Below are 20496 nucleotides of genomic sequence, written 5' to 3'. Positions count from 1 at the left end.
CTCCATGTTAAACGTTCATTGCCCCACTCTTATACCGCTGCTATATTTCACCTTCATTTATGATTTTTCCCAGAAAATTACCCATTGACCCACCCAGTTCCGGTCCTCCAATTTACCAGTCTGCAGCCGTTCTTATTCGAGAGGCGGCACGACGTCTCGTATAGAACAATTTGGAAGCTAGTCAAATCAATAAAATGGTCTTCTTTATGACTTGCAATATCGTGCGCCCAGCCAGTTTACATTTTACTTACTGCTGCTACCACTACTAACGGGGACCGGATGCCACCGGATATGGAACCCGCTTGAACCGTTCTCCTCTCTCCCAGCGGTTCACCTGAACGGAAATGATTAATGTCTAGGAAGAGGAGCTTTTCCGGGATTATTTTGGAAGCGTGGATTTAGTTTTAGCATCGTTGGAGCTGGGTTGGATGTTTTTGATTTTATAGTATTTACTGACCTTTAGTGTTTTTTTCACTTTAAATAATCTTATCATACGTATTGATAAGAAATATTTAAAAAAAATATAGCTAATAATGTTTGTTCATAAGAACAAAAAAAAATACTTTCAAGTTCGGGTACAACCAGCGACAATCCTTTTTCACAAGCCATTGTAATGCCTTAGCAAATCTTCCTATATACACCGATGAGATAAGAATAATGGAAAAAAAATCCAGACTGAAGATTCCTGTATACATCAACCTAATCACATAATCTTCCAAATTGAATGTGCCACGTTCAATGAAATTTTGATTTACGAAACAGCATTACCCCCTTTTCATTCACACTTCCTTTTTTCCTGGAAAAAAAATCTAATCAGGAGATTGTTGCTTTTATCAAATTTCTTCTCTTATTTCTAAGCTCAAATATCAACCCACGTGGCCTTTAATCCACCCAACAAAAAAACGTGAAGTTTCCTCTCAAGAGTAAATATTTGCCACTCCGTTTTTCATCCGCTCTAATCAAATCACACACATCCTCGGCGGCGGGGTTGTCTCACGTGGGAGGATTCACCCGTTTCCCCGAAAATGAACCGAATTTAGAGCACACACAGACCGGTTGAGCAGCATAACTTTTCCGTCCTGCGTTACCGCCCCCACCGGAAGATTAGAGCAATTTCCGTGCGCGGGCAAAAGACTTGAGCGAAAGTTGGCACCGATTGTGTCAGCGATAAGATGCAGATCTTGAGTTGAGAAGATTCCCGCCGGAATGTGACTGCTCAGTTGGGTCGGGCGTCTTTTTTGGGAAATGAACTTTGACGTTTGATTTAATCAGAAAATCTTCGGATGGAATTTTAAACTAGTAAGTGAATAAGTTCTTGTAGGATTATGATGAATTTAGTTAGATTTTTTATATTCTTTCGCTTTACAAAATTCTTCAGATATAAGTTGAAAATTGGAATCGACATATTTGATTTTAACTTTTTTTTAAATTGAATATAAACTAATTAGAATATAAAATAGGAGACTTTTACAAGCCAATTTTAATAAGTGGCTTCTTTTATCATTGTAATGATTCAACAAAGTTTAAGTTTAATCATGCAATTATGTTTTGATTTATTTATAACTTCAAAAAAAAATCCATTGAGAAATTTTTGTTACATACATTTTAGTATTTTGAAAACAACAAAACTATCGATATAATTTGGAATCATCTCCCAAATAAGGGAGGTACAAATTTTATTTACAGTTTTTGTCACCGCCCCCTTCAAAGTCGGTCAGGGGGCAACAATTTTTTTTTTCAAATAGCTTCAAAATGTCAATGAAAATTTAAGTACAAATAGCTGAAATCAATTGAAAATGCATTCCCTTGCGTTGAGAATCAATTTCAGCATTTTTGGGTTTATTCCAAAATGTTTTGAATTTTTTAAAATTTTCGATGTACCGCTAAAAGTTTGATTTCGCTAAAAATTTTGTTTTCGTTAAATCATACATTTTTTGAAAACTAATGATTGCAAAACATCTAAGCTAGTGTAGAATGCATTTTAAAAATATTTTTCATGCAAATTCATGCAAAACTATGGCTTGTTATTTCAATTTTTATTATTTTTTTGATTTCCCTAAAACGTTGAAATATATTTGCATCAGTCTAAGTGTATATAAAAATATGTACAACAAAGTTTTGGAAAAATGGCAACATTGCCAGATGAATTTTGTTCATTAGCTCAAAAGATGACATTTTCTGTCTTTTAAAACATATCCAAAAACGAGATTTTTTCGAAATGATAATATTGCGTCATTTTTTTTTGTGAAAAGCTCAAAAATATTTTTTTTCATTTTTAAGAGTGAAAATGCCTATACAATAAGATCAGACAAATTATTATTAGCATCGAACTTAAGCTTGTTTTGTTGCACAGTGAGCAAAGATTCACTCTGCCGGTTTACGAAGGCAATCATCTCAAAATGTGGTGAAGTGCTTTTGAGTGCCGATGCACGTCTGATTTGCACTAATGTATTAGAGGGATGCCAAAATTGTGTAAAGACATTTATGGACGAAATAATATTGTAAAAACTATTGCGCAATTCTCACTAACTTGGACTTCGCACTTAATTATTGCTATCGATCGCACTATTGCGACTTGTCAAACTGGCTTGGGGAATTTTAATTTACTCAAAAAATGATCAAAGCGAGCCGATGTTGCTCACCTGTCAATCGCAATTTTGAAGTGCGAATGTCCAGTTTGGTGAAAACTGCGACTGGAAATGTAAATAAACAACTGCTGGTTGCCTAGTTTTTGGAAATTTTGTTGTCAAAAGCAAGGGCAATTCAGTGAGAAACTCTGGGAGTAACTCGGAGTAACTCTGAGTTTCTCAGCTTCCTCCCGAGTTTTTCAATAGGCAAGAAAACCGTGACGTAGTAAATGAACTCAAAGAACTCAGTATTCATTTTGTGAGTGCCATTTGAGTGGTTTGACAGGTGTCAAATCGGGACTTAGCATTTTTTGAATTAGAATTTGCTTCCGATTGCGCGAAACGTCATTACCCGATTTTTTTTTCGTGTTAGTGCCCGTGTGCTTGTCCGTGCTACTGGCCGTGTTTGTGTACGTGCACCTGACCACGTAGTGCCTGTTCCTGGTCGTTCCCGTGGCCGTGCTCTAGGCCGTGTCCTTGTCCGGACTCCTGCCCGTGTTCGTGCCCGTGCTTCTGGCCGTTTTCGTGTCCCTGGTCATGTAGGTGCCTGTTCCTGGCCATTCCCGTGGCCGTGTCCTTGCTGTGTTCCTGGCCGTGTTTGTGTCCATGCGAAACGGAACAACCGGAACAAAATTATAATTTTAAATGCTAAGTCCCGGAACTGACACCTGTCAAAAAAGTTCATTCGGTTGTTTACCTTTGAGGTTAAGTTCCGAGCTTTTCTCCTTTATTCCCACCCGATTGTCGATACCTTGGTATATGCAACCATGACAATGTTGTTTGTTTATGTTTTTTCGCCAATGTGAAAATTATCGCCCTGGGTAGTTCGAAGGAAAATTTCGGCACAAATCCGAACCACGTCCGGAACAGCCTGACCAACTGCGGCATCCTGGTCCCGGTTCGGCAAGGAGTACGAAACGGACAGCAACATTACACACAACAAGCGGCGCGAGTTCTTCGCGGATCTGGAGAAAGGTAGGTTGATCGAAGTGCTTATTTAGCTTTCTTAACCCCGCGATCTTCTCCCAGGTGGCCTTGCAACGTACCGCGCAGCGATCGTCCTGAATGAACATCTCGCCGTACTCGCACCTGGAGGAATTTATGCTGTACGCGCATAAGTCGGACCTGTGCCACGAGCTGGAACTTCGCCACGCTTTGGCCAACTGCTTTGAAGCTCTGATCGGCGCACTCCTGCTAGACGGTGGCATCGAGTCTTTGCGTACGCGCTCTTCCAGGAGGACGAATGTCTGAGCAAGATGGATTAACTATCCGCTGCAGGAGCAGGAACCGCTCAGCGATCGGCACCACATCGAGTCGTTCGAGATGCTGAGGACGAGGCGGATATGGGACTGGAGGCGATTTCGTAATCAAAAGAGAATTTTGGCGGAGGAACAGCGATTGTGAAGAAGCAACTTTCGACCGACCTGACGAGTCCATCGAAAAGGTGGACAAACCGGTGCGTGGCTTTCGCCAACTCGGTGCAGATTTTTAAGGTGGAATCTTCTTTCTCGTCGGATCTGGAATCCGGAGAGATTGAGTAGTATTTCTCAAAAAATAAAGATTCTGGACAGTTACATACTAATTATAAACTTGGAAAATAGTGTATTGTAAACTAGAATAAAAAGCCACTAATCAACAAACGGTTCAACGATTCGCTTTATGTCTGCGGAATATTGCCGAACTTTCCCGGGCGAGCGCGTCCGCCCGTTCGTTCCCCAAAATGCCACAATGAGCGTCGACGTGGTTTCACTTGATCTCGATGCTCTTGTCAGCCAACTCCCGGTCCAACTCCTCAAAGTCGACCTGGTTCTTGACGAACTTTCCCGTCGACAGCTTCCACGCGTTCCGCTTCCAGCCAGGCAGTCATTTGGTGATGGAATCGATCAAAAACATGGAATCTGTGTTCACGGTGAGTCTTTGATGCCCTGCTGCTTGGCCAATCGAATCGCCAGCGCAGCCGCCTGAAACTATCCGCAATTGATGGTCGCTCGTTCACTGACCGCGTTCAGCGCGTGTCCCTCGTCAAAGTAAACCCCCATCCCGGCACGGGCCGCCGCCGTCCCATTGCCCTCGCAGGAACCAACCGTGTAAACGTACACGAAACCATCCTCGTCCTGATGAAAGTTATAAGTGCCATAATTTTCCAGCTTCGTCACCGGCTTCACTCCGCTGTCCAGCTTCTTCCCCTTCTCCCTGTCCCCGATCCCGACCCCCGAAGCTCATCCAGCTCCCGCTTCAACCCCTCGATCAAGCCGCGTTGATCTCTTCGTAATTGTCAACCAGAACCCGTACGGAATCCATCGGCAAAACACGGATTGAACATAGACCCCCGCCGACGACGAGTTACTTCCGCTGTCGGAAGCAGACCCAGAACCGCTTCCGCTGCCGTGCTCCCGAACAAACGCGTCCGCCTGCTGGCGGGTGGGAAATTTTTTAAATTTGGCCCCCGTAAATCCGGTCACTTGCCGTTGGCATTTCGGCCTGCAAGATTTGGTTTTTCAAAACAAACAAACCTTAGCAACAGCACTTGACATTTTCAAACACAAGGTTGATCTATGTAGGTGGTTGCTTTTCACCAATCCCACCTACATAGATCACCTACATAGAACATTGAGAAACTCTCGTTACTCTGGGCAAAATTGAGGAACTCTTTTGCTCACTGAAATGCCCTTGGTCATAAGTGCGAGAGAAAAGTGCGGGTCAAATTCAAGTTACAGTGCAAGGATCAATATGGTCATAGAAAAAAAAAACATACAGAAATTGTCTCATCAAATGAAGTATTTCATAAACTTAGTTTTATTAGGTCCCTTACGGTGCTTGGACCTGGCTAAGACCAAACAATATTTGAAATGACAGTTTTTATACCGCAAAGAATACAGAGGAACTTAAAATTAGTGGAGGGGTCTTAAGCTAGTCTAGATTCGAATGTTTATGCACGATCCCTGAGGAGATATCCAGGCACCCAATTCCCAAGCAGCACACTTTGTCAGATAAACGTATTTCCTAACTGGTTGTTTAACCAATCCGCCTCGTTATCACAACTTGTTCTAAAACTTCTGTGAACTGGAAAAAGCGCACTTTTTTCTGTTGTATAACTTGCCAGAAAAAGATGCAAGTTATCAGAGAAGGTTGTACAATTGTATTTCTCGATTAAATTTTCAAAAGGTCCTATCTGCATAGGAAACCCATGAGGGATAGGTTGTTTTGAAAATTTATTCTAGATTTAACAACACTGTGCTAGCTAACAAGAGATTCAACGACAAAAAGGGGGGCGTGGTTTACGGCGGTGCTGTCAAATCAAAGCGCACACTAAAAAGGAAAGTTAGATTGAAAACAGCTATCTAACCGTTGGCTAACTTACATGTAAACAAACATTTCTTATTAGAATTTCAATCAACGACGAAGCTAATAAAAAAGTACGCTTGTTTCTGCCAGATTTATTTAAAATAATTCGAAATTGAATTTATAAAAAGAGAAACAATCATGGCGCGCAGTATACCTGTGATTAGTATGAAATTCCCTGCATGGCGAACTTTTAGATTTTCCTTTTTTTGATGAACTTCAGCTTTCCCAAGATTCGATCCGATGACTTCGACGATTTGTTGTTATGTTCACGGCAGGTCCAGGCGCGCTTCCACATCTCTGCACGGGGCTTCATAGTAAACAAGCTGGCCCAAGCGTCAATAAGAAGGCTGCTGTCTGTTTTGTTATACAGCATTGATCTAAAGCACTTAACTCCACCAAAGGCTGCCATTGGAATTGAAGTTAGACAAGTTTGTTTCAAGTCAGTTTTTATAACTCCACTATATAACTTTGTTATAACAAACCGTTTCAACTGTCATTTCGATTACCGTACCACGGAGTAATATTGAAAATCGGTATGATTTGTTGTTTTCTCTATCATATACTCTATAAGCTGATAATTTGTGTAGCTTTTACCAGCGATATGTTCACGCAATGTCAAGTTGAATATGTATGTTGAGCATCAGTTACATAACCTATTATCCGACAACATTTGTATAACAAAGCGAGAAAACCTAAGGTTATTTATAGAAAGGTTGACCACGCCCATTTTTCAGAAGATGTCGTCACATGACAATGTTAGATAAGCAATATATAAAAAAGGGGCAATGTTGTTCTTATTCAACAAACTGTTTTCGAGAAAATCATTGCAGATGAGGGAACAGCATCTTGCCGTATCAGCACTTTGACGTTCAATTACAGCTCATAAAAAGCGTTTTCAACTGAAATCAAGTGATAAATACCTCAATAGGAAGTGAGCAAGCAAGTTTCTATCAAAAGTGTTCCAAAATAAGTTGTTTAAATAGTGAAAAACAGGAAATTGGATGGAGTTAGGAGCGAGTGCTTAACCTCCCAATCATGTGAGAATTTTCCAAATGTTGAGAGTTAAAGTTGGAAAAGAGTGAAGTTGGCTGTGTTATAACACTTGTGTGGCACAAAACTCAATAGTTACATAAGTCAGTTATACAAGTAGTGAAACAAACTGTTATTTAACTAATGTTGAGAATTTTTCTCGTATGTTGATCAAAAACAACTGTCTAACTATTATTCAACAGTCGACAAGTTATGAATGCTACTTGGGATTTTAAAACTGTTTTCCCCATTTTGGCATATCTCAGTCCGAACTGACCAAATGCCATCACAATTCAATTTTGAATAGATTTTAAAAGTATTCAAAAAGAAGTTATGAAATTTAGGATTGTTATTTTGTTGATCTTTGAAAACATTCTTATAATAAATTAAACCAATACGAACATAATTATGAAATTATTTTATGTCCACTTCAAACGGGATGGCAAAGCTGTTTACAAACGTAGGAATTTGCCTTGTTATGTCTTGTAACTGTCTTACAAGTCCAGGAAGGCAACAAAGGGCCTCCACAAAGTATCATCCGTTGAGTAGAAACCACATCAACAAAAAAGGACTCGCACTGCATCAAGCGGATCGGAACAAAGCGCTTCCAAAATTGAGTTTTATTTTTATGAATCCTCTTACACGAGCCAAGCAACCTAGCAGCCGGTGTGTCTCAATGAGCAATGTCAAGATGGTTTAGTGAGGGTGATGACTGTGTGACTTTTTACCACAGAGTAACCCAGAGAGAACAGTCCAAACAAAAGTAATCAAATTCTGTGGCTCCGTTACTAGATTACCCTTTGGAATTGAAGTAGCATCAGGCGTTATGTTTTAAGCGTTACGGGTTGGATGAAGAAAAAAATCATCATAGTAATCTCTGGATTTGTTTGTTTGTTTTGACAGGTGGCGGGCCACCAACCAAAGATTTTTGGAAATGTTTGCTGTTCAAGTTATATGGATTGTTTAAATTTCAAATAGGGGAACTATACCCTTTTTCAGCCTATTTCTATTATCGGCCTATCAGCACTTTGATCATGAATTACAGCGTTAATAAAGTGTTTTTGACTGTTCCAAAGTAATAAATAGCTCAAAGAAAAGTGAGCAAACAACTCTCAATTGTTGAAACATTTGAAAATATTGATTTAATAGCGGAAAACAGCAAAAGTGATGAGAATTGGTCGAACTGCTAAGAGTGATTAAAATGGGTATATTTCCCCTAGCTTGTGGAGCAGTTAAATTTTAGTCATTGAGCACAGTGTCCCTCAAATATATTCAAATATTTTGATTTGGCTTTTGGGAAAGAGTACCGCTTAGGAATTCCTCTCTTCCGGGTTGTTTATTAGATTTTCCAAGTGGAAAACGAATTCGCCTCCGTATTATCATTGCCAAGGTCTTTTCCAACTCCAGATCCATGAGCACTATCTGACAAAGTTATGTTTTAACCTGAGGTTTTAAGAGTAGCTGTTTTCTACACCAAATTGATGAAATGCCAAAAGAACCTTTAATGAATTTATTTCAGGGATTCCTCACTCAGAATAACATGAAATGCATTGTATTCTTTACAGTTTTCAATTCAAACGAATACAAATCAATGTACAGGCAACAACATTTTGTTCTTTATGAAAAAATTTCTTAGTCGAGGATAGTCGTCATTCCAGGAAATAATTAAACAAAATTTTAGTCCTGAAAGTGAGATAAGTCAGTACATTTAGTCAGACCAGGATTATGACTATACACTAAAACTAACCGGATAGGCACGAACATTCCATCTGATAAACATATTTCTTGGTGATCTGTTCCATCATTTCTCACAAACTGGCCAGGGAATTTGTTCTGGCCATAAGTCACGTGAAATCACAACCAAACATAGATACCTTCTGCTCCAAATTCACACACTTTTTAACTTAAAAATAAGCCCAATTATCTGGAATTTTAGCAAGAATACTTTTTTTAATTTCTTCAGAGTCATCAGACTTTTGTTTTGGGTTTGTGAAAATTTTTGACAACTCAAAGGCAACATCGGGTTGCTGCGAAAAAAAAGTAACGCTCAGAGGCCTACGGCAATCGAATGTTTTGCTGAAGGGGGGATGTACCACGATGTACCGCGTAACGCAACCATAAATTAAATGCCAGTGCTCCCTCTGGATTACTCTGTGTTTTTACCCTCATTATTTTAAAAGCAGTTTTAAATGTTCAAGAACTAACTATTTGCGTTATAATCAATTCGTAAGTTTTAAAGTCACCACCTTTTAATCAACCTTCTTAGCATTGTTATACCTTTTGTGCGGCAAAACATGCGGATGTCATTTTTTGTTGTTCGGTTCTTCATTCGCCGTTTCCGCGCGAACCGTTCACCAGCAGCACATGGCCCACCAGCGGGTTGCCTTTGTCTCGGGCTCCATAAATATCCTTCCGCCAGTATGGCCAACCCCGGAAAACAAGGGACTCCGACAAGTAGCCCTTCCGCCAAAGGTTTTATGTGGCCACACTCTCTCGGTTGACAGCGGGGGAGCGGTCTCCAGGACATGAAAAAGGCAGTGAGCTTCTCGCTCTTACCCTTGTTTGCAAGGATTATTTTCTTGCTTTATTTCGGACTTTTGTGTGTTTCTGAAGATAACAGTTTTTGTGGGCATTTGTAGCGAACCGCAGAAGATTTTACAATCAAATTGTGGATTTTTGACGAGAATCGCGGTTTTGTTGCTTTTTTCTGAACCTGCTCAAAGCAGTAATGTGCGTTTCCATAAAATTCAACGAAACAAACGACTTGTCGACGATTCTCGAAATTGGCCAAATTGATTCAAAGATGCAATGTTGTAATTTGCGACGAAACAAAGAGAAACAAAAAAGTAACGTTTTCAAACGGTTTCGTAAAATCGCGATATCTCGTGATGGTTACAAGCAAAAACCTTATGATTAATTTTCTTTGTATACAATAGTAATTGACTGCTCTACAACATTGTTGAATACTGATACACTCTTAAAAATAACCCAGCAAAGTTACGAATGGAATTTTTTGTTCTAAATAAAAAATAACCCACTTGAGTTATTGCAGTTATGAAAAGTAAATTAAATCTATATATATAAAAAGGTGCAGGTGGTTATGTTCTACATGACCAATATGACAAAGAACTTTGTACAAAACTCCTAAAAAATATTCTATTTTATTTTATATTGTTAAAACATTGCCTATGTATTTAATCCTAAATAATTTATTCCTATAAAATGTTTTCAATCTTAGGCACCTCTGTGGAAATAAATTGCCAAAACAAGTATGGTTCGGAAAATGTCCAATCAAAATGGTAATTTTCATGTCCACCCAAGTAACCATCCAGCACTAACTAAAGTCATTAATCAGCAGGATATTGGCACCTCAAATGCTCGTTAGTCACCCAACGGCATTTGTTAATGCAAATCAGCACTGATCCAACTGCACTGCCAATAGCTGTTATAATGCTGATTTAGAGCTACGCCTAGCAACACTTTCAAGATTATTCATCAAACTGGCAACACGATTCTGATTTTGATTGAAGAGTGAAGGAGAGAGAGGACAAAGGAAAACAAACTTCTCGCTCACTCGTCGACTTCTACGAAAATTGTAGTAATTATTTAGCATTGAGTTTTTCTATTTGTTTATGGTTTTACTCAGTTTTTCATGTAAGTATGTGAAATAATTTGATGGATTAAGTTTTTTACAGAGTTGCATTATTCATTTTCAGCATTTTATTACACTGCACCGTCACAATGTGGAAGAATTTGAAGCAGCCGTTCCATGGAACAGTTGTAAACCAGCAACTGCTTGTGGGCAAGCTTCGTCCGGATGATCTACAGCGTACGATGGCCGTGGGATATCCGGAACCTGCTAGGGAATGCCCGAAGCTACCACGTCGGATGCACCATCGAAGGCTGATCCTAACAGCACGGCCGGCACGGCAAAGACGACATGATGAGCAAAGCGGTTACCTGATTAAATTTGCCGGGAGGCAGGAATTTTTGTAAATTATGTTCAAATTCAAGGCACGAAAGAGGATTTGTGTAAAAAGTGATCTATTTTATATAAAAAATTATCAAATTAAATATGTATTATTAATAACGAAAGTCAATTGCTCTCAAGGAAGCTTTCAAAAAAATTTAAATGAATGTGATCAAGAAATAAATTCACCAAAATGGCCTAGTCTGATACAGTAAACACAAGATGCTACAAAATCGCACCTGAAAATTGCTTCTCATTTAGCCGTGAGGACACGGGCCCGGACCAGCGATGTCAACCTCCATACTCCTCTGCAGAGCATCATCTTCTAAGCAACATTACAAAATCATCATAAAAATGTCTTCACCAAATCAGGTCAGTCGGTCGGTAACGCAGTTAAAACAAACTAAAAATAGAAATTGAGAAGGCAAGGGGAGAGGAAGCAACTTTTGTTTTGCTCTCTTTTTTTTTTGTTTTGACATTTTCCGCAGGGGTGGACAAAAACAGTCGAGGCCAGCACTAAACCAGCCGAGTAAAGTCCAAATGCGGTCATTATTCAGCACTATAGTAGCTGTTAGTGCTGTCGTAAAAACTGTTTAGCTTTTGCTCGCAGCTGTAAAAGCGCATTAAATGCCGAAGTGTGGCTAGGTTTAAGTGCTGGATGGTTACTTGGGCAGTATCAAAAACCATGAATTTTGGTACCCATATTGCCCCAAGTCGAATAGTTCGATTAATGTCCCCCCGGTAGAACCTTCCCGAGGGCAATTGCCACTCCGGGTGTGGCCAATCCGGTCAAAATGGCCATTTTCATTACCAGTTTCAAAAATCATGAATTTTGATACCCATATTGCCCCAAGTCGTATGGTTCGATTAATGTCCCCCCGGTAGAACCTTCCCGAGGGCACTGGCCACTCCGGGTGTGGCCAATCCAGTCAAAATGCACATTTCCATTACCAGTTTAAAAAACCATGAATTTTGATTCCCATATTGCCCCAAGTCGTATGGTTCGATTAATGTCCCCCCGGTAGAACCTTCCCCAGGGCACTGGCCACTCCGGGTGTGGCCAATATCCTATGAATGTGGTCCCAAGCCCATTGCCCCAAATCATTCTGGTCCGGTGACCGTCCTTACAATCTTCATAAGAACAGAATTCCTCCCAATTTAGTGCACAAACTGTGTCTTTCAATGTATGCGTGTGTGTGTGTGAGCAATAAAATTACCACCGTGGATCCGCTTTTGTCGAAACCTCGTAAGGCACTGAATTTTTCTGAGGCTATCTGTTAGCTTAAATAGTTCGCATGAAATATGGCAACATGGTGCAAATTTTGCCTCCTCTCCTGTTTACGTGGAACTGTCACGCGAGAATGTTGCACCACTGTTGCCACATTTCATGCGAACTATTTAAGCTAACAGATAGCCTCAGAAAAATTCAGTGCCTTACGAGGTTTCGACAAAAGCGGATCCACGGTGGTAATTTTATTGCTCACACACACACACGCACACATTGAAAGACACAGTTTGTGCACTAAATTGGAAGGAATTCTGTTCTTATGAACATTGTAAGGACGGTCACCGGACCAGAATGATTTGGGGCAATGGGCTTGGGACCACATTTATAGGATATTGGCCACACCCGGAGTGGCCAGTGCCCTCGGGAAGGTTCTACCGGGGGGACATTAATCGAACCATACGACTTGGGGCAATATAGGTATCAAAATTCATGGTTTTTTAAACTGATAATGAAAATGGCCATTTTGACCGGATTGGCCACACCCGGAGTGGCCAGTGCCCTCGGGAAGGTTCTACCGGGGGGACATTATTCGAACCATACGACTTGGGCAAATATGGGTATCAAAATTCATGGTTATTGAAACTGGTAATGAAAATGGGCATTTTGACTGGATTGGCCACACCCGGAGTGGCCAGTGCCCTCGGGAAGGTTCTACCAGGGGGCATTAATCGAACCATACGACTTGGGGCAATATAGGTATCAAAATTCATGGTTTTTGAAACTGGTAATGAAAATGGGCATTTTGACTGGATTGGCCACACCCGGAGTGGCCAGTGCCCTCGGGAAGGTTCTACCGGGGGGACATTAATCGAACCATACGACTTAGGGCAATATGGGTATCAAAATTCATGGTTTTTTAAACTGGTAATGAAAATGGCCATTTTGACCGGATTGGCCACACCCGGAGTGGCCAGTGCCCTCGGGAAGGTTCTACCGGGGGGACATTAATCGAACCATACGACTTAGGGCAATATGGGTATCAAAATTCATGGTTATTGAAACTGGTAATAAAAATAAGCATTTTGACTAGATTGGTAGAACCTTCCCGAGGGCACTGGCCACTCCGGGTGTGGCCAATCCAGTCAAAATGCCCATTTTCATTACCAGTTTCAAAAACCATGAATTTTGATACCCATATTGGCCCAAGTCGTATGGTTCGAATAATGTCCCCCCGGTAGAACCTTCCCGAGGGCACTGGCCACTCCGGGTGTGGCCAATCCAGTCAAAATGGCCATTTTCATTACCAGTTTCAAAAACCATGAATTTTGATACCCATATTGGCCCAAGTCGTATGGTACGATTAATGTCCCCCTGGTAGAACCTTCCCGAGGGCACTGGCCACTCCGGGTGTGGCCAATCCGGTCAAAATGGCCATTTTCATTACCAGTTTCAAAAACCATGAATTTTGATACCCATATTGGCCCAAGTCGTATGGTTCGATTAATGTCCCCCCGGTAGAACCTTCCCGAGGGCACTGGCCACTCCGGGTGTGGCCAATCCAGTCAAAATGCCCATTTTTATTACCAGTTTAAAAAACCATGAATTTTGATACCCATATTGGCCCAAGTCGTATGGTTCGAATAATGTCCCCCCGGTAGAACCTTCCCGAGGGCACTGGCCACTCCGGGTGTGGCCAATCCAGTCAAAATGCCCATTTTCATTACCAGTTTCAATAACCATGAATTTTGATACCCATATTGGCCCAAGTCGTATGGTTCGAATAATGTCCCCCCGGTAGAACCTTCCCGAGGGCACTGGCCACTCCGGGTGTGGCCAATCTAGTCAAAATGCTTATTTTTATTACCAGTTTCAATAACCATGAATTTTGATACCCATATTGCCCTAAGTCGTATGGTTCGATTAATGTCCCCCCGGTAGAACCTTCCCGAGGGCACTGGCCACTCCGGGTGTGGCCAATCCGGTCAAAATGGCTATTTTCATTACCAGTTTAAAAAACCATGAATTTTGATACCCATATTGCCCTAAGTCGTATGGTTCGATTAATGTCCCCCCGGTAGAACCTTCCCGAGGGCACTGGCCACTCCGGGTGTGGCCAATCCAGTCAAAATGCCCATTTTCATTACCAGTTTCAAAAACCATGAATTTTGATACCTATATTGCCCCAAGTCGTATGGTTCGATTAATGCCCCCTGGTAGAACCTTCCCGAGGGCACTGGCCACTCCGGGTGTGGCCAATCCGGTCAAAATGGCCATTTTCATTACCAGTTTCAAAAACCATGAATTTTGATACCCATATTGGCCCAAGTCGTATGGTACGATTAATGTCCCCCTGGTAGAACCTTCCCGAGGGCACTGGCCACTCCGGGTGTGGCCAATCCGGTCAAAATGGCCATTTTCATTACCAGTTTCAAAAACCATGAATTTTGATACCCATATTGGCCCAAGTCGTATGGTACGATTAATGTCCCCCTGGTAGAACCTTCCCGAGGGCACTGGCCACTCCGGGTGTGGCCAATCCGGTCAAAATGGCTATTTTCATTACCAGTTTCAAAAACCATGAATTTTGATACCCATATTGGCCCAAGTCGTATGGTTCGATTAATGTCCCCCCGGTAGAACCTTCCCGAGGGCACTGGCCACTCCGGGTGTGGCCAATCCAGTCAAAATGCCCATTTTTATTACCAGTTTAAAAAACCATGAATTTTGATACCCATATTGGCCCAAGTCGTATGGTTCGAATAATGTCCCCCCGGTAGAACCTTCCCGAGGGCACTGGCCACTCCGGGTGTGGCCAATCCAGTCAAAATGCCCATTTTCATTACCAGTTTCAATAACCATGAATTTTGATACCCATATTGGCCCAAGTCGTATGGTTCGAATAATGTCCCCCCGGTAGAACCTTCCCGAGGGCACTGGCCACTCCGGGTGTGGCCAATCTAGTCAAAATGCTTATTTTTATTACCAGTTTCAATAACCATGAATTTTGATACCCATATTGCCCTAAGTCGTATGGTTCGATTAATGTCCCCCCGGTAGAACCTTCCCGAGGGCACTGGCCACTCCGGGTGTGGCCAATCCGGTCAAAATGGCTATTTTCATTACCAGTTTAAAAAACCATGAATTTTGATACCCATATTGCCCTAAGTCGTATGGTTCGATTAATGTCCCCCGGTAGAACCTTCCCGAGGGCACTGGCCACTCCGGGTGTGGCCAATCCAGTCAAAATGCCCATTTTCATTACCAGTTTCAAAAACCATGAATTTTGATACCTATATTGCCCCAAGTCGTATGGTTCGATTAATGCCCCCTGGTAGAACCTTCCCGAGGGCACTGGCCACTCCGGGTGTGGCCAATCCGGTCAAAATGGCCATTTTCATTACCAGTTTCAAAAACCATGAATTTTGATACCCATATTGGCCCAAGTCGTATGGTACGATTAATGTCCCCCTGGTAGAACCTTCCCGAGGGCACTGGCCACTCCGGGTGTGGCCAATCCAGTCAAAATGGCCATTTTCATTACCAGTTTCAAAAACCATGAATTTTGATACCTATATTGCCCCAAGTCGTATGGTTCGTTTAATGCCCCCTGGTAGAACCTTCCCGAGGGCACTGGCCACTCCGGGTGTGGCCAATCCGGTCAAAATGGCCATTTTCATTACCAGTTTCAAAAACCATGAATTTTGATACCCATATTGGCCCAAGTCGTATGGTTCGATTAATGTCCCCCCGGTAGAACCTTCCCGAGGGCACTGGCCATTCCGGGTGTGGCCAATCCAGTCAAAATGGCCATTTTCATTATCAGTTACAAAAACCATGAATTTTAATACCTATATTGCCCCAAGTCGTAAGGTTCGATTAATGTCCCCCTGGTAGAACCTTCCCGAGGGCACTGGCCACTCCGGGTGTGGCCAATCCGGTCAAAATGGCCATTTTCATTACCAGTTTCAAAAACCATGAATTTTGATACCCATATTGGCCCAAGTCGTATGGTTCGATTAATGTCCCCCCGGTAGAACCTTCCCGAGGGCACTGGCCACTCCGGGTGTGGCCAATCCAGTCAAAATGCCCATTTTTATTACCAGTTTAAAAAACCATGAATTTTGATACCCATATTGGCCCAAGTCGTATGGTTCGAATAATGTCCCCCCGGTAGAACCTTCCCGAGGGCACTGGCCACTCCGGGTGTGGCCAATCCAGTCAAAATGCCCATTTTCATTACCAGTTTCAATAACCATGAATTTTGATACCCATATTGGCCCAAGTCGTATGGTTCGATTAATGTCCCCCCGGTAGAACCTTCCCGAGGGCACTGGCCACTCCGGGTGTGGCCAATCCAGTCAAAATGCCCATTTTTATTACCAGTTTAAAAAACCATGAATTTTGATACCCATATTGGCCCAAGTCGTATGGTTCGAATAATGTCCCCCCGGTAGAACCTTCCCGAGGGCACTGGCCACTCCGGGTGTGGCCAATCTAGTCAAAATGCTTATTTTTATTACCAGTTTCAATAACCATGAATTTTGATACCCATATTGCCCTAAGTCGTATGGTTCGATTAATGTCCCCCCGGTAGAACCTTCCCGAGGGCACTGGCCACTCCGGGTGTGGCCAATCCAGTCAAAATGCCATTTTCATTACCAGTTTCAAAAACCATGAATTTTGATACCCATATTGGCCCAAGTCGTATGGTACGATTAATGTCCCTCTGGTAGAACCTTCCCGAGGGCACTGGCCATTCCGGGTGTGGCCAATCCAGTCAAAATGGCCATTTTCATTATCAGTTTCAAAAACCATGAATTTTAATACCTATATTGCCCCAAGTCGTATGGTTCGATTAATGCCCCCTGGTAGAACCTTCCCGAGGGCACTGGCCACTCCGGGTGTGGCCAATCCGGTCAAAATGGCCATTTTCATTACCAGTTTCAAAAACCATGAATTTTGATACCCATATTGGCCCAAGTCGTATGGTTCGATTAATGTCCCCCCGGTAGAACCTTCCCGAGGGCACTGGCCACTCCGGGTGTGGCCAATATCCTATAAATGTGGTCCCAAGCCCATTGCCCCAAATCATTCTGGTCCGGTGACCGTCCTTACAATCTTCATAAGAACAGAATTCCTCCCAATTTAGTGCACAAACTGTGTCTTTCAATGTGTGCGTGTGTGTGTGTGAGCAATAAAATTACCACCGTGGATCCGCTTTTGTCGAAACCTCGTAAGGCACTGAATTTTTCTGAGGCTATCTGTTAGCTTAAATAGTTCGCATGAAATATGGCAACATGGTGCAAATTTTGCCTCCTCTCCTGTTTACGTGGAACTGTCACGCGAGAATGTTGCACCACTGTTGCCACATTTCATGCGAACTATTTAAGCTAACAGATAGCCTCAGAAAAATTCAGTGCCTTACGAGGTTTCGACAAAAGCGGATCCACGGTGGTAATTTTATTGCTCACACACACACACACGCACACATGGAAAGCCACAGTATGTGCACTAAATTGGGAGGAATTCTGTTCTTATGAACATTGTAAGGACGGTCACCGGACCAGAATGATTTGGGGCAATGGGCTTGGGACCACATTTATAGGATATTGGCCACACCCGGAGTGGCCAGTGCCCTCGGGAAGGTTCTACCGGGGGGACATTAATCGAACCATACGACTTGGGCCAATATGGGTATCAAAATTCATGGTTTTTTAAACTGGTAATGAAAATGGGCATTTTGACTGGATTGGCCACACCCGGAGTGGCCAGTGCCCTCGGGAAGGTTCTACCGGGGGGACATTAATCGAACCATACGACTTGGGGCAATATGGGAATCCACATTCATGGTTTTTGAAACTGGTAATGAAAATGACAATTTTGACCGGATTGGCCACACCCGGATTGGCCACACCCGTAGTGGCCAAACCATGAATTTTGATACCCATATTGCCCCAAGTCGGAAAACGGAATCGACGTAAGACCTTATAATGTGGCCCTCTTAAACCTTGCGGTTTCGTCAACGGATCCACAGGCGTGTATCGTTCTTTTTGCGACAAGACTCCGCCTCCCAGGTCTCCTAAGTGTGAAGGTATGGGCACGGGGAGAGGGCACCGAATACCTATATTTTACACTTAGAAGAACCCAAGTCGTATGGTTCGATTAATGTCCCCCCGGTAGAACCTTCCCGAGGGCACTGGCCACTCCGGGTGTGGCCAATCCGGTCAAAATGGCAATTTTCATTACCAGTTTAAAAAACCATGAATTTTGATACCCATATTGGCCCAAGTCGTATGGTTCGAATAATGTCCCCCCGGTAGAACCTTCCCGAGGGCACTGGCCACTCCGGGTGTGGCCAATCCAGTCAAAATGGCCATTTTCATTACCAGTTTCAAAAACCATGAATTTTGATACCCATATTGCCCAAATTTGTATGGTTCCGTAAATGTCCTCCCGGTAGAATTTCCCTCAGGGCACTGGCCACTCCGGGTGTGGCCAATCCTGCCAAAATGGCCATTTTTATCACCAGTATCAAAAACCATGAATTTTGATACCCATATTGCCCCAAGTCGTATGGTTCGATTAATGTCCCCCCGGTAGAACCTTCCCGAGGGCACTGGCCACTCCGGGTGTGGCCAATCCGGTCAAAATGGCCATTTTCATTACCAGTTTAAAAAACCATGAATTTTGATACCCATATTGCCCTAAGTCGTATGGTTCGATTAATGTCCCCCCGGTAGAACCTTCCCGAGGGCACTGGCCACTCCGGGTGTGGCCAATCCGGTCAAAATGGCCATTTTCATTACCAGTTTAAAAAACCATGAATTTTGATACCCATATTGGCCCAAGTCGTATGGTTCGAATAATGTCCCCCCGGTAGAACATTCCCGAGGGCACTGGCCACTCCGGGTGTGGCCAATCCAGTCAAAATGGCCATTTTCATTACCAGTTTAAAAAACCATGAATTTTGATACCCATATTGCCCAAATTTGTATGGTTCCGTAAATGTCCTCCCGGTAGAACCTTCCCTCAGGGCACTGGCCACTCCGGGTGTGGCCAATCCTGCCAAAATGGCCATTTTTATCACCAGTATCAAAAACCATGAATTTTGATACCCATATTGCCCCAAGTCGTATGGTTCCGTAAATGTCCTCCCGGTAGAACCTTCCCTCAGGGCACTGGCCACTCCGGGTGTGGTCAATCCTGCCAAAATGGCCATTTTCATTACCAGTATCAAAAACCATGAATTTTGATACCCATATTGCCCAAATTTGTATGGTTCCGTAAATGTCCTCCCGGTAGAACCTTCCCTTAGGGCACTGGCCACTTCGGGTGTGGCCAATTCTGCCAAAATGGCCATTTTCATCATCAGTATCAAAAACCATGAATTTTGATACGCATATTGCCCCAAGACGTATGGTTCCGTAAATGTCCTCCCGGTAGAACCTTCCCTCAGGGCAATGGCCACTCCGGGTGTGGCCAATCCTGCCAAAATGGTAATTTTCATTACCAGTATCAAAAACCATGAATTTTGATACCCATATTGCCCAAATTTGTATGGTTCCGTAAATGTCCTCCCGGTAGAACCTTCCCTCAGGGCACTGGCCGCTCCGGGTGTGGCCAATTCTGCCAAAATGGCCATTTTCATCACCAGTATCAAAAACCATGAATTTTGATACCCATATTGCCCAAATTTGTATGGTTCCGTAAATGTCCTCCCGGTAGAACCTTCCCTCAGGGCAATGGCCACTCCGGGTGTGGCCAATCCTGCCAAAATGGTCATTTTCATTACCAGTATCAAAAACCATGAATTTTGATACCCATATTGCCCAAATTTGTATGGTTCCGTAAATGTCCTCCCGGTAGAACCTTCCCTCAGGGCAATGGCCACTCCGGGTGTGGCCAATCCTGCCAAAATGGTCATTTTCATTACCAATATCAAAAACCATGAATTTTGATACCCATATTGCCCAAATTTGTATGGTTCCATAAATGTCCTCCCGGTAGAACCTTCCCTCAGGGCAATGGCCACTCCGGGTGTGGCCAATCCTGCCAAAATGGTCATTTTCATCACCAGTATCAAAAACCATGAATTTTGATACCCATATTGCCCAAATTTGTATGGTTCCGTAAATGTCCTCCTGGTAGAACCTTCCCTCAGGGCAACGGCCACTCCGGGTGTGGCCAATCCTGCCAAAATGGCCATTTTCATTACCAGTATCAAAAACCATGAATTTTGATACCCATATTGCCCAAATTTGTATGGTTCCGTAAATGTCCTCCCGGTAGAACCTTCC

The 20496-nt window shown here is 42.8% G+C and overlaps 1 long non-coding RNA gene and 1 pseudogene across 1 annotated transcript; one reads left to right on the top strand and one right to left on the bottom strand.

Annotated features, from left to right (window-relative positions):
- Positions 1–3660: 3660 nt before the first annotated feature.
- LOC120418600 (ribonuclease H1-like) lies at positions 3661–5113 on the bottom strand (annotated as a pseudogene).
- A 4977-nt stretch (positions 5114–10090) lies between these two features.
- Positions 10091–11807, top strand: LOC120418620 (uncharacterized). Its single transcript, XR_005605605.2, has 3 exons — positions 10091–10300; positions 10357–10655; positions 10718–11807. It is a non-coding gene; the product is annotated as an uncharacterized LOC120418620 (long non-coding RNA).
- The last annotated feature ends 8689 nt before the right edge of the window (positions 11808–20496 follow it).

Source organism: Culex pipiens, chromosome 2, assembly GCF_016801865.2.
Source record: "Culex pipiens pallens isolate TS chromosome 2, TS_CPP_V2, whole genome shotgun sequence".
Classification (NCBI taxonomy): Eukaryota; Metazoa; Arthropoda; class Insecta; order Diptera; family Culicidae; genus Culex; species Culex pipiens.
The sequence above is the reverse complement of the archived record's forward strand: the minus strand, read 5'-3'. Positions and strand labels throughout refer to the sequence as shown.